The sequence below is a fragment of the Gossypium hirsutum genome, chromosome A06 (genome assembly GCF_007990345.1).
Source record: "Gossypium hirsutum isolate 1008001.06 chromosome A06, Gossypium_hirsutum_v2.1, whole genome shotgun sequence".
Classification (NCBI taxonomy): Eukaryota; Viridiplantae; Streptophyta; class Magnoliopsida; order Malvales; family Malvaceae; genus Gossypium; species Gossypium hirsutum.
The window spans coordinates 112,984,783-112,996,329 of NC_053429.1; the positions used below are offsets into that span (position 1 = coordinate 112,984,783).

General features: G+C 31.7%; 2 long non-coding RNA genes across 2 annotated transcripts; both read right to left on the reverse strand.

Moving 5' to 3' along the window:
* LOC107963402 (uncharacterized) lies at positions 1–2,479 on the reverse strand. The gene is made up of 3 exons (XR_001701901.1): positions 2,372–2,479; positions 1,804–1,887; positions 1–249 (listed from the first exon to the last, which is right to left on the reverse strand). It is a non-coding gene; the product is annotated as an uncharacterized lncRNA (long non-coding RNA).
* Positions 2,480–6,477: 3,998 nt separating this feature from the next.
* LOC121230615 (uncharacterized) lies at positions 6,478–9,473 on the reverse strand. Its single transcript, XR_005928614.1, has 3 exons — positions 9,361–9,473; positions 8,807–8,890; positions 6,478–6,822 (listed from the first exon to the last, which is right to left on the reverse strand). It is a non-coding gene; the product is annotated as an uncharacterized lncRNA (long non-coding RNA).
* Positions 9,474–11,547: the final 2,074 nt, after the last annotated feature.

Genomic DNA, 11,547 nt, shown 5'->3' on the forward strand with positions numbered 1-11,547 from the left:
TCCATGTAATACTTCATTTTAGACTTATAACATAGCAAATATTGGCCACACTAAATGGCCTTATACAACAATAAACTTCAATTAGCATAGGCCAATATTCTAGGCCAACTCATAATATCATGTACGCAATAACCAAATCCCTATACATGCCATATACTTGAAATGCTACAAAATCATTGATACCCATCAATAGCTTGTTAGTGTGATAGGATCTCCGACGATCTCCAACTCAAGCTAGCATCTGTGACACTATAGGAAAAAGGAAAGGAAGAGAGAGTAAGCATATAGCTTAGTAAGTAGATATGTAAATAATAAACAATTAATTAACATGCTTCTAACAATCCTCATAATATGTTCTCAAGATAACGCAATCATAATTGCACAAAGTTCCACTATTCACTTATGTTCATATCAAGCTGTCTACGTGAGTTATAGTGACTAAATTATTTATATCTTGAGCTACAGAACTCCAAATTAAGTTCCGCTAATTTTCCCTAAAACTAGACTTACATATCTCCTTACTGTAAAATTTTCAGAATTTTTGGTTTAGCCAATAAATATAGTTTATTCATTAAATTTTTCCCTATTCTGCTGTCTGACAGTTTCAACTCTTCTTCACTAAAAATTAATTATCTCCTCTTACAGGACTCAGATGATGTTCGCGTTTGATTCTTTTGAAACTAGATTCATTAAGAATTTAAAAAAATAAATTATAACTCATAATTATTTTTATACTATTTTTAATGATTTTTCAAAATCAGAACAAGGGATTCCGAATTCATCCTGACCCTGTCCCACAAAATTTCAAACATCTTATAATATGAAATTCTTTTGCTTACGCTGTTTCTTCTATGTGAAATGAGACTTAATAAGATTTAATTTCATATCTATTCAATCTCTAGTTCAATTTCCAAAAATTTTGGTGATTTTTCAAAATTACACTATTGCTCCTTTCCAGAACTATTTTACTGCTAACATTACTCTTTCATGGTTCCTTTGCATTAACATCCATTTAATCATACATAACACCAAAGCATATCCTTAACTAGCCATTCCAATAGCTAGTCATTATCAAATATTTACACGCCATTCATTGGCCAATTTAACCTATACATCAACAACAAAACTTAAACTCATCACGTCTCAATTTAATTTGGCCTAAAAGCCTCACACATGATCATCAATCAAATTTACCACCTATTTATACATCATAAGTATAGATTTATAATCACAAGGTCATCACAAGATCATTTTCATAGGTAGGACTTACTCATTTACATTCTTACCAAATGTCCCATATACATCGAATTCATTACTCATGAATTTTGCATACATACTTGTACCCTTTTAACATGATCATACCTTGTCATTTCTTTGACAAAATCTTTAGATTTACCCGTTGAACCTCTTGGGATTCTGAAGATACTCGAGAAAACTCATACATGATGTATCGTACCAATGCCATGTCCTAAACATGGTATGGACTTACACAATGCCTCATGCCAATGCCATGTCCCAGACATGGTCTTACACTAGCTTACATAACGATGCCGATGCCATGTCCCAGATATGGTCTTACACTATTACACATATTGCCATGGTCCAACCATGGTCTTTACCGTCAATTCATAACATGTCATAATTCGATCATGCTCAACTTTGCATTTCTCTTAATTTGATCTTTCAATACGATCTTGTATTTTTATATTACTCGTGATCCAATAATAACATACGAATTAATACATGATATCGATTAAGCATTTAAAGGTATCAAATTTAATGCTTATTAACATACAAACTTACCTCGGTATGAAACGACGAAATAAGTCAATTACTCGATTATCTTGCTTTTCCCCCGATCAAATTCCGAATTACATCTTCGTTTATCTATAACAATACATTTAATTTACTTATTCATCATGCCACTCAAATTAGCTCACTTTCACATTTTTGCTAAAATTACATTTTTACCCTTATACTTTGTCATATTTACACTTTTGCCTCTAGGCTCGTAAAATGAAATGTGTTCAATTTCTTTACTACCCATGCATAGCCGAACCTTTTTCATGCTTAGGGCAGCCCACATTTTCTATTATTTCACACATTTACCACCAATTTTTCAACTTTTACAAAATGACCCATTTTAGGTGTTTTCATGAAAATCATTTAACAAAAGTTGTTTATTTAACAACCAATATTCATTGTCTTCCATAAAAATGCAGAAAACAACATGAATATTCTCATGGCAAAACCCTAGACTTTCAACCATTTTTTCAGCTATTTTGCAAAATAGTCCCCTCATTAGCTAGATTAAGCCACAAGGGTTCCAAAAATTCAAAAATCATCAAATATGACCATTAAAATCACTTACTTGTGAGGGTTAGGAGTTGCTGAAAATTTCAAGCTCTATAGCCATTTCCTTGGGTAAGAATCAGTGGAGAAGAAAGAGAAGTAAAAACATGATATCTTTTCTTTTTATTTTACTATTATTCTACCTATTAAGTCACATAAAGCCACCAACTTTGACCATTTTAATTTTTTTGTCTCCATGTACATCCACCACTCATTATTAGTAGTCTATTTACTCAATAAGGACCTCCACATCTAATTTCTTTTGCTACATAACACTTTTGACTAGTAGAACATAATTTTCACTCTTTTGCGATTTAATCTGTTTTTCGAAATTAAGCATGCAACTGCTAAAATTAATTCACCAAACTTTTAAAATATCTATAAAATAATGCTATAGCACATAAAATAATATCAAAAAATAATTTCTCAAACCTCGCATTTGTGGTTCCGAAACCATTGTTCCGACAAGGCCTAAAATCGGGATGTTACACTTCTCCCCCTTAGGGATTTTCGTCCTCGAAAATTTCATCGAAAAAGAGATTAGGGTATTGTTCTCATAGTTTCCCCTATCTTGGAAAAGAGTCCTCTTTGAGGGGGTACTTCCATGATCACTTTGCCATCAACCTGAATTCAAACATCTTAAATTTTCAAACCCATATACCACATGTCAGTCTAAAGTTGCTTTCAACTTTCACGAATCACTTTCACCCCCCTTTTTCCTTAGAATTGCAAATCAATCCCATCTCAAAGTATGAATAATAACAGAAATCCAAATCTAAAGTCTTCTCACATTGTACTTGTTTAGTTGCCACTCACCATCACATTCTGATAGTTCTCAATCTTGCAAAGAAGACATCACTTTAGCTTTACATTTTATCTAAATTCAGACTCCCATCAAATAGGAATGATCATGTAGCCAACACTCACAAAATGAACAAAGGCTTTCCATTCAATTTTCTATAACATTGCATCCTCCACATTCATGGAATCAAGGAGCATATGACTTTATTTGTCGAACAAACAAAGTAATCAATTTCTCAACACCGACACACTAGCAGTTGACTCTAAGTCACTCATTTAGCAACTCTTTTAATGAGATTTTAACCGTTTGAAAGCATAAACTGTCACTTTATATTCTTATTGTAGAACACATTCCAATTCGTTCGATTGTGCATTACTTACAAATCCCGAATTCTCTAATCAATTTAAACATAACTCAAAACTAGTGTTTTGATTAATAACACTTTCAATTGTTATTTTTCGATTTTACTAATATGCAACAGACCAGCTCATTCAAATGAAAACAATTGAGTCGATTTCAAACACCAAATAATAGCATATCAAAATACTCTTTCCTTTATGCTATTAACTAACTCAAACATACAATCTTTTACAACTCCTTTAGCATTCTAATCAGAACCTTCACAACTGCATTTGCTCAAGGAAAAAAAATATCCTAATTGAACTCACTGACTTTAATCAGCTTTCCTGAGAAAAAGAAAATTTTCATAGAGTTTGAGCCTGAGCTTTCACTATTTTTACCTTTGCCGAGGTCAATTCTTTTCACGAAAAATAGAGGAATTCTGATATCAGAAGCATTACATTCTCATGATCAAATTAGGATTACACCTATAACAAACATAGCTATCACAAGCCAACGACTACACATACTAGAAATCCGAGAACCTAACTCTTAAGAAAAGCAATGAGGATCTTAATGATTCCTCAGAGAAAACCGGAAGAAATCAACGCTTACATGTTCTAAAATCAATTGTAATAGGGATAATATATATATTCCAAATATACGAGTACAAAGCAAAACAACTTTCGGTAGAAATAGAAGAGTAGTCTCATATAAATTTTCATAATCCACTCGTATTCCAACATAATAGGATAGAATCCCGAAGAGATGAGGCAATGCCATTCCTAATTCAAACAGACCATACATACTTTCATCTAACATTAAAGTTAGCTAACATTCTCACTAAATAAGAATTTCATTAGAAAACGGACATTCACGTGAATCCCTGAGGATGAATGAATATATACTCAGAATACTCAGAAAAGATCATTGTAATACTAAAAAAAGATCATTAAAATCTATTCAACCACAATTGTTACACACAGACATCTTTACAATTCAAACATCATTTCTCTGACTAATCCTGTTATCATAAACCCCCATATTATTCCACTCACTAACGAAAATCAATTCTGAAGAACTTTCAGTAAACACATCTTTAGACTCCATACCTAATTGAGTTGATTAACTGAGAGTAACTTCTTCTTTAACCGCGACATTGCATAATCAGTATAATCTTCGAAACAATATGATATTTCTTTTAAAATTGAGTTCATTTATCGCACTATACTCAACTCTGTTTGTATTACTAATTATTTCACCACTGAACTCTTTAGTTCACACTTATGAACTTATTCAACATGATTCTCGTAAAATTTTTTCATAAAGCAATACTGGTAAGGGGATGACATCGTAAAGCCTCTAACTTGACTCTCATAAATACACACATATGTCTTAGAATTCATCACTAATGTAATACCATCATAATCACATAGTTCATAACAAACAAATTAACACACTTATCTATTATACAAATTTTTTCTGTCATCCACAATTTCAAACAATGAATTTACTTACTCGAGCTCAATATTAATATCTAATTAAATTCTAAAAATTAGCTTCCATTTACTTATCTACATTTGTCAAATTAGAGAACGCCTTACAGGTTTGAATACATCGTTTACTTGATGCCATAGTCCAACTATGGTCTTACACAAAATCATAATGCCATAGCCCAGCTATGGTCTTACATGTCATTACGATGCCATAGCCTAGCTATGGTCTTACATTCCATACTTTGCCATGGTCCAACCATGGTCTTATCCATCAATTCTTCATTGAACGATCGTACTCATTTTCTGCGTTCTACTCAATTTGATATTCCAATTCAATTTTCATACTATTATAGTATTCATGGTTCAGTAACAAAGACATAAAACAAAACATCATATTATCTCTAATTTAACAATTAAACATACGATTCTACCATATGAACATACTGATTACACTTATTCAAGCAAGTGTACATAAACACACATTCCGTCTATTTTAGTAAATTTGCTTACCATATTCACTTAATCAATTATGTTGAGCACATAACATCATATGTATGCCAAGCAAACATGGATAGGCTTATCACCAAATAAACTTTCATTTTATTCTACGTTTCCACATTTCTCAACTCATGGTTATCTCACTTCGTAAATTAACACATACATATCATGAACTTCTATTCCTACCATTCTAAGTTTCATCTCATCATAAACACATTTCAATCACCTCAATATCATTTTTCAGAATTATTAAAAATAGCTCGGTTGAAAGTCATCTCTGTCTTAACAAAATAATTTCGTTAGAGTCGGGAGATATCACACTATCACGAGTAGTAATATGGCATGTATAGCTAGACTCACATACGCTACTTTAGTTTGAGAACTGACTAAACTGTAGCTCTGATACCACTAAATGTTACTTACCTACATCCGTCACCGAAATAGGGTACGAGGTATTTCCAGACTCAAACGTATGTATACAAACATTTCCATGTCAGAAAATTTTGTTCAAATTTAAAACTTTTCAATTTCTATCTTAAAGTCCCTTATATGGGCCAACGAGGCCCAAAACATACATTAGAGGTGGTTAGGGACTAAACTGAGAACTTTTGAAACTTTTAAGGCACTAAAAGAATTTTCATATTTTGGAGAGTCACACGCCCATGTAGGCAAGCCGTGTGGTCACACACGCCCGTGTGGCTCAGGATATGCCTGTGTCCTCCACCCGTGTAACTCTCTGTTTATAACATCATCACCCATTTAGGGTCACACGGCCATGTCACACTCCTGTCTGCTAGGTCGTGTGGCCATCCGTGTGGAAGATAGTTAGGCTATTTACTAAGCCTTTTTCCATCCAAAAACACTTGCACACCCATACTAAGTTTATCAACACACAACATGGCATTTTTAGGCATTCCAATTACCACACCATGGCATTCACACACTATTTATAAATCACATTCAACATGCACAACCACACACACACTTAACTAATTATAACATGTAACTTACTAAACCATTCGCATTTAGTATTTGCCATACATAATTATCACACATTCACTCATCCAACCCAAACAAGCATGCTCATCCATGTAATACCTCATCATAGACTTATAACATAGCAAATATTGGCCACACTAAATGGCCTTATACAACAATGACCTTTAATTAGCATAGGCCAATATTCTAGGCCAACTCATAATATCATGTACACAATAACCAAATCCCTATACATGCCATACACTTGAAATGCTACAAAATCATTGATACCCATCAATAGCTTGTTAGTGTGATAGGATCTCTGACGACCTCCAACTCGAGTTAGCATCTGTGACACTATAGGAAAAATGAAAGAAAGAGGGAGTAAGCATATAGCTTAGTAAGCAGGTATGTAAATAATAAACAATTTATTAACATGCTTTTAATAATCCTCATAATATGTTTTCAAGATAATGCAATCATAATTGCACAAAGTTTCACTATTCACTTATGTTCATATTAAGCTATCTACGCGAGTTATAGTCACTAAATTATTTATATCCTGAGGTACAGAACTCCAAATTAAGTTCCACTAATTTTCCCTAAAACTAGACTCACATATCTCCTTACCATAAAATTTCTAGAATTTTTTATTTAGCCAATAAGTACATTTTATTCTTTAGAGTCGTCCCTATTTTGTTGTCTAACAGTTTTGATCGTTCTTAACTAAAAATTAATTATCTCTTCGTACGGGACTCGGACGATGTTCTCGTTTGATTCTCTTGAAAATAAATTCATTTAGAATTTAAAAAATATAAATTATAACTTGTAATTATTTTTATACTATTTTTAATGATTTTCCAAAGTCGGAATAGTGGATTCCAAATTCATCCTGACCCTGTCCCACAAAAATTCAAACATCTCATAATATGAAATTCTTTTACTTATGTTGTTTCTTTTATGTAAAACTAGACTTAATAAGATTTAATTTCATATCTTATTCAACCTCTAATTCAATTTCCACAAATTTTGGTGATTTTTCAAAGTTACACAATTTCTCCTTTCCAGAACTATTTTATTGCTAATTTTACTCTTTCATGATTCCTTTGTATTAACATCCATTTAATCATACATAACACCAAAGCATATCCTTAACTAACCATTCCAATAGCTAGTCATTAGCAAATATTTACACGCCATTCATTGGCCAATTTAACCTATACATCAACAACAAAACTTAAACTTATCATGTCTCAATTTAATTTGGCCTAAAAGCCTCACACATTATCATCAATCAAATTTACCACCTATTTATACATCGAATTCATTACTCATGAATTTTGCGTGCATACCTGTACCCTTTCAACATGATCATACATTGTCATTTCTTCGACAAAATCTTTGGATTTACCCGTTGAACCTCTTGGGATTCCGAGTATACTCGGTAAAACTCGTACATGATGTATCGTACCAATGTCATGTCCTAGACATCGCCTTACATGGAAATCTCATATCAATGCCAATAGCCCAGCTATGGTCTTACACGATACCTCATGCCGATGCCATGTCCCAGACATGGTCTTACACTGGCTCACATAATGATGCCGATGCCATGTCCCAGACATGGTCTTACACTGGCTCACATAATGATGCCGATGCCATGTCCCAGACATGGTCTTACACTAGCTCTCATAAAGATGCCGAAGCCATGTCCCAAACATGGTCTTACACTGGCTCACATAACGATGCTGATGCCATGCCCCAGACATGGCCTTACACTGGCTCACATAATGATGTCGATGCCATGTCCCAGACATGGTCTTACACTGGCTCACATAATGATGCCGAAGCCATGTCCCAAACATGGTCTTACACTAGGTCACATAACGATGCCGATGCCATGTCCTAGACATGGTCTTACACGCTCACATAATGATGCCTATGCCATGTCCCAGACATGGTCTTATACTGGCTTACATAACGATGCCGATGCCATGTCCCAGACATGGTCTTACATTGGCTCACATAACGATGCCGATGCTGATGCCATGTCCCAGACATGGTCTTACACTAGCTCACATAACGATGCCGATGCAATGTCCCAGATATGGTCTTACACTGTTACACATATTGGCATGGTCCAACCATGGTCTTTACCGTCAATTCATAACATGTCATAATTCAATCATGCTCAACCTTGCATTTCTCTTAATTTGATCTTTCAATACAATCTCGTATTTTTATATTATTCATGATCCAATAATAACATACAAAATAATACATGATATTGATTAAGCATTTAAACGTATCAAATTTAATGCTTATTAACATACGAACTTACCTCGGTATGAAACGACGAAATAAGTCAATCACTCGATTATCTTGCTTTTCCCCGGATCAAATTCTGAATTTCATCTTCCTTGATCTATAACAATACATTTAATTTATTTATTCATCATGCTACTCAAATTAGCCCAATTTCACATTTTTGGTAAAATTACATTTTTACCCTTATACTTTGTCATATTTACACTTTTTCCCCAGGCTCGTAAAATGAAATGTGTTCAATATCTTTACTATCCATGCATAGCCGAACCTTTTTCATGCTTAGGAAAGCCCAGATTTTCCATTATTTCACACATTTACCACCTAGTTTGCAACTTTTACGAATTGGCCCATTTTAGGTGTTTTCCTGAAAATCATTTAACAAAGGTTGTGTATTTAACAACCAATATTCATTTTCTTCCATAAAAATGCAGAAAAAAACATGAATATTCTCATGGAAAAACCCTAAACTTTTAATCATTTTGCAAAATAGTCCCTCATTAGCTAAATTAAGCCACAAGGGTTCCAAAAATTCAAAAATAATAAAAAATGACCATCAAAATCACTTACTTGTGAGGGTTAGGAGTTGCTGAAATTTTCAAGCTCAATAGCCATTTCCTTGGGTAAGAATAGGTGGAGAAGAAAGAGAAGTAAAAACATGATAGCTTTTCTTTTTATTTTACTATTATTTACCTATTAAGTCACATAAAGCCACCAACTTTGACCATTTTAATTTTTTTGTCTCCATGTACATCCACCACTCATTATTAGTGGTCTATTTACTCAATAATGACCTCTACATCTAATTTCTTTAGCTACATAACACTTTTGACTAGTAGAACATAATTTTCACTCTTTATGCGATTTAATCCCTTTTTGGAAATTAAGCATGCAACTGCTAAAATTAATTCACCAAACTTTTAAAATATCTATAAAATAATGTTATAGCACATAAAATAATATCAAAAAATAATTTTAAATATATTTTTAATAATATAAAAAATTTAAATATTTTAAAGGTATGACCTTCCAAATTTATTATTAGTTTTATGATATTTTAAATGTATATTTTAAATATTTTTTAATCTTACATATAATTTTTAAAATTATAATTTTTTAAATTATTTTTAAGGATATTCAAACCTTTTTTAAAATTATATTTTAAATTTTAAAAAATAATATTTTATTAAAGAAATTGAAATTTGAATTAATTAGAAAAAAATAAAAAAATTTATTTGTTAAAAAATGATTTATTTGTTAAAAAAATATGACTTTATTTAAAAAATATATATTAAAAAAGTAAAATTTTAAATTTTAAATTAAAAATATATATTATAACTGGTCACATCGTGTTAGTGACATCAACTATGTGACTAGTCATTAACCTAAATATTAATTAAAGAAAAAAATAAATGTAACATAATGTGGGGTTTAGTACCCCTTCTGAAGGAAGGAAAAAAAAGTATGTTATTTATAATTTTTATTTCGTATTTTTATATTTTATAGTTATTATAGTATAATAATTAATTATATTGTATTTACGTTTTTTTATATTATGTAGATATCAAAATATCTTCTCGAGCAAGTACAGATCGCATTTCATCGAAGATCAACGAAACAGTAAAATTAATTATAAATTAAATAAAAAATCGTTTTAGTTTCTCGTTTTTTCTTGCTAAGTGCTACTTTGCTCAACATGTTTTGATTGCATGAAACTGATCTCTATTTAGTTGTTATTATTCCTTTTTAACTATTTTTTGTATGAAATTAATCTCTACGTGTTAGTTATAATTTTTAAATTTTAGTACACATTCATAAATTAATATATTAATTTTTTAATATGACGACCTTTCTGTTTAATTTTACTATTTACTGTGCTTGATTTCATTTGTGGGGTACAGAAAATTTATATTTGTCTTTAACGAGTGAATTTTTTTTATAAAAGTTCTCGTATGTAAGATAAATTTTTGAGTTTGAATACGCCTAGTTTATATTATATGTAAAACTCTATGTATTATTATAGATATTAATTCAATAAAAATAAGCCTTTTTTTATTTTTATATTTACCCATACCACCTATAGTTTTTTAGGACATTATTATTTTTATGTACTTTTTGTAGTTATATAATTGCCTTTATTTTTAATGCTTAACTATGATTAGGACATAAAAATCACATTTGATTTATACGTGTTATTATTAATATTTTATGTCAAATCTTCATTCTATTATTAATATTTTATTACATATTTAATTTAACTTAAATAAAATATACTTAAAATGGCTACATTCGTATAGTATAAGTGTGATGTTTTTGTTTTCTCAACCTTTCAATTTTGCTCTTCAATATATAATTTTATGTTTAAATTATATAGATAATTGATTTATTATATTTTTATAAAAAATTTATCATACAGGATGGGTATCGGGTTTTGAGGTCGCGGTTTCATTTTCTCAAATACAATCTGGACGAGCGAATCACACCATACTTACAGTTGGTGGGATTTGGGGACATCGCATTAATTTGGAAGTTTGACCTGAGGGCGAACTTAATATCCGCCTAGGTTGAGCGGTGGTGTACGGGGACTCACACCTTCATTATGTCGTGCGGGGAGTGCACTATCACATTGGAAGACATCTATGCAACTTGGGTTACGAGTTAACAGTTCTATGGTCACGGGTCGAAGCAAAGTGTTAGAACCTTCAGTACTATGCCACAGATTGCTTGGACGGTCCCCTAGTGGTGGGGAATAGAATT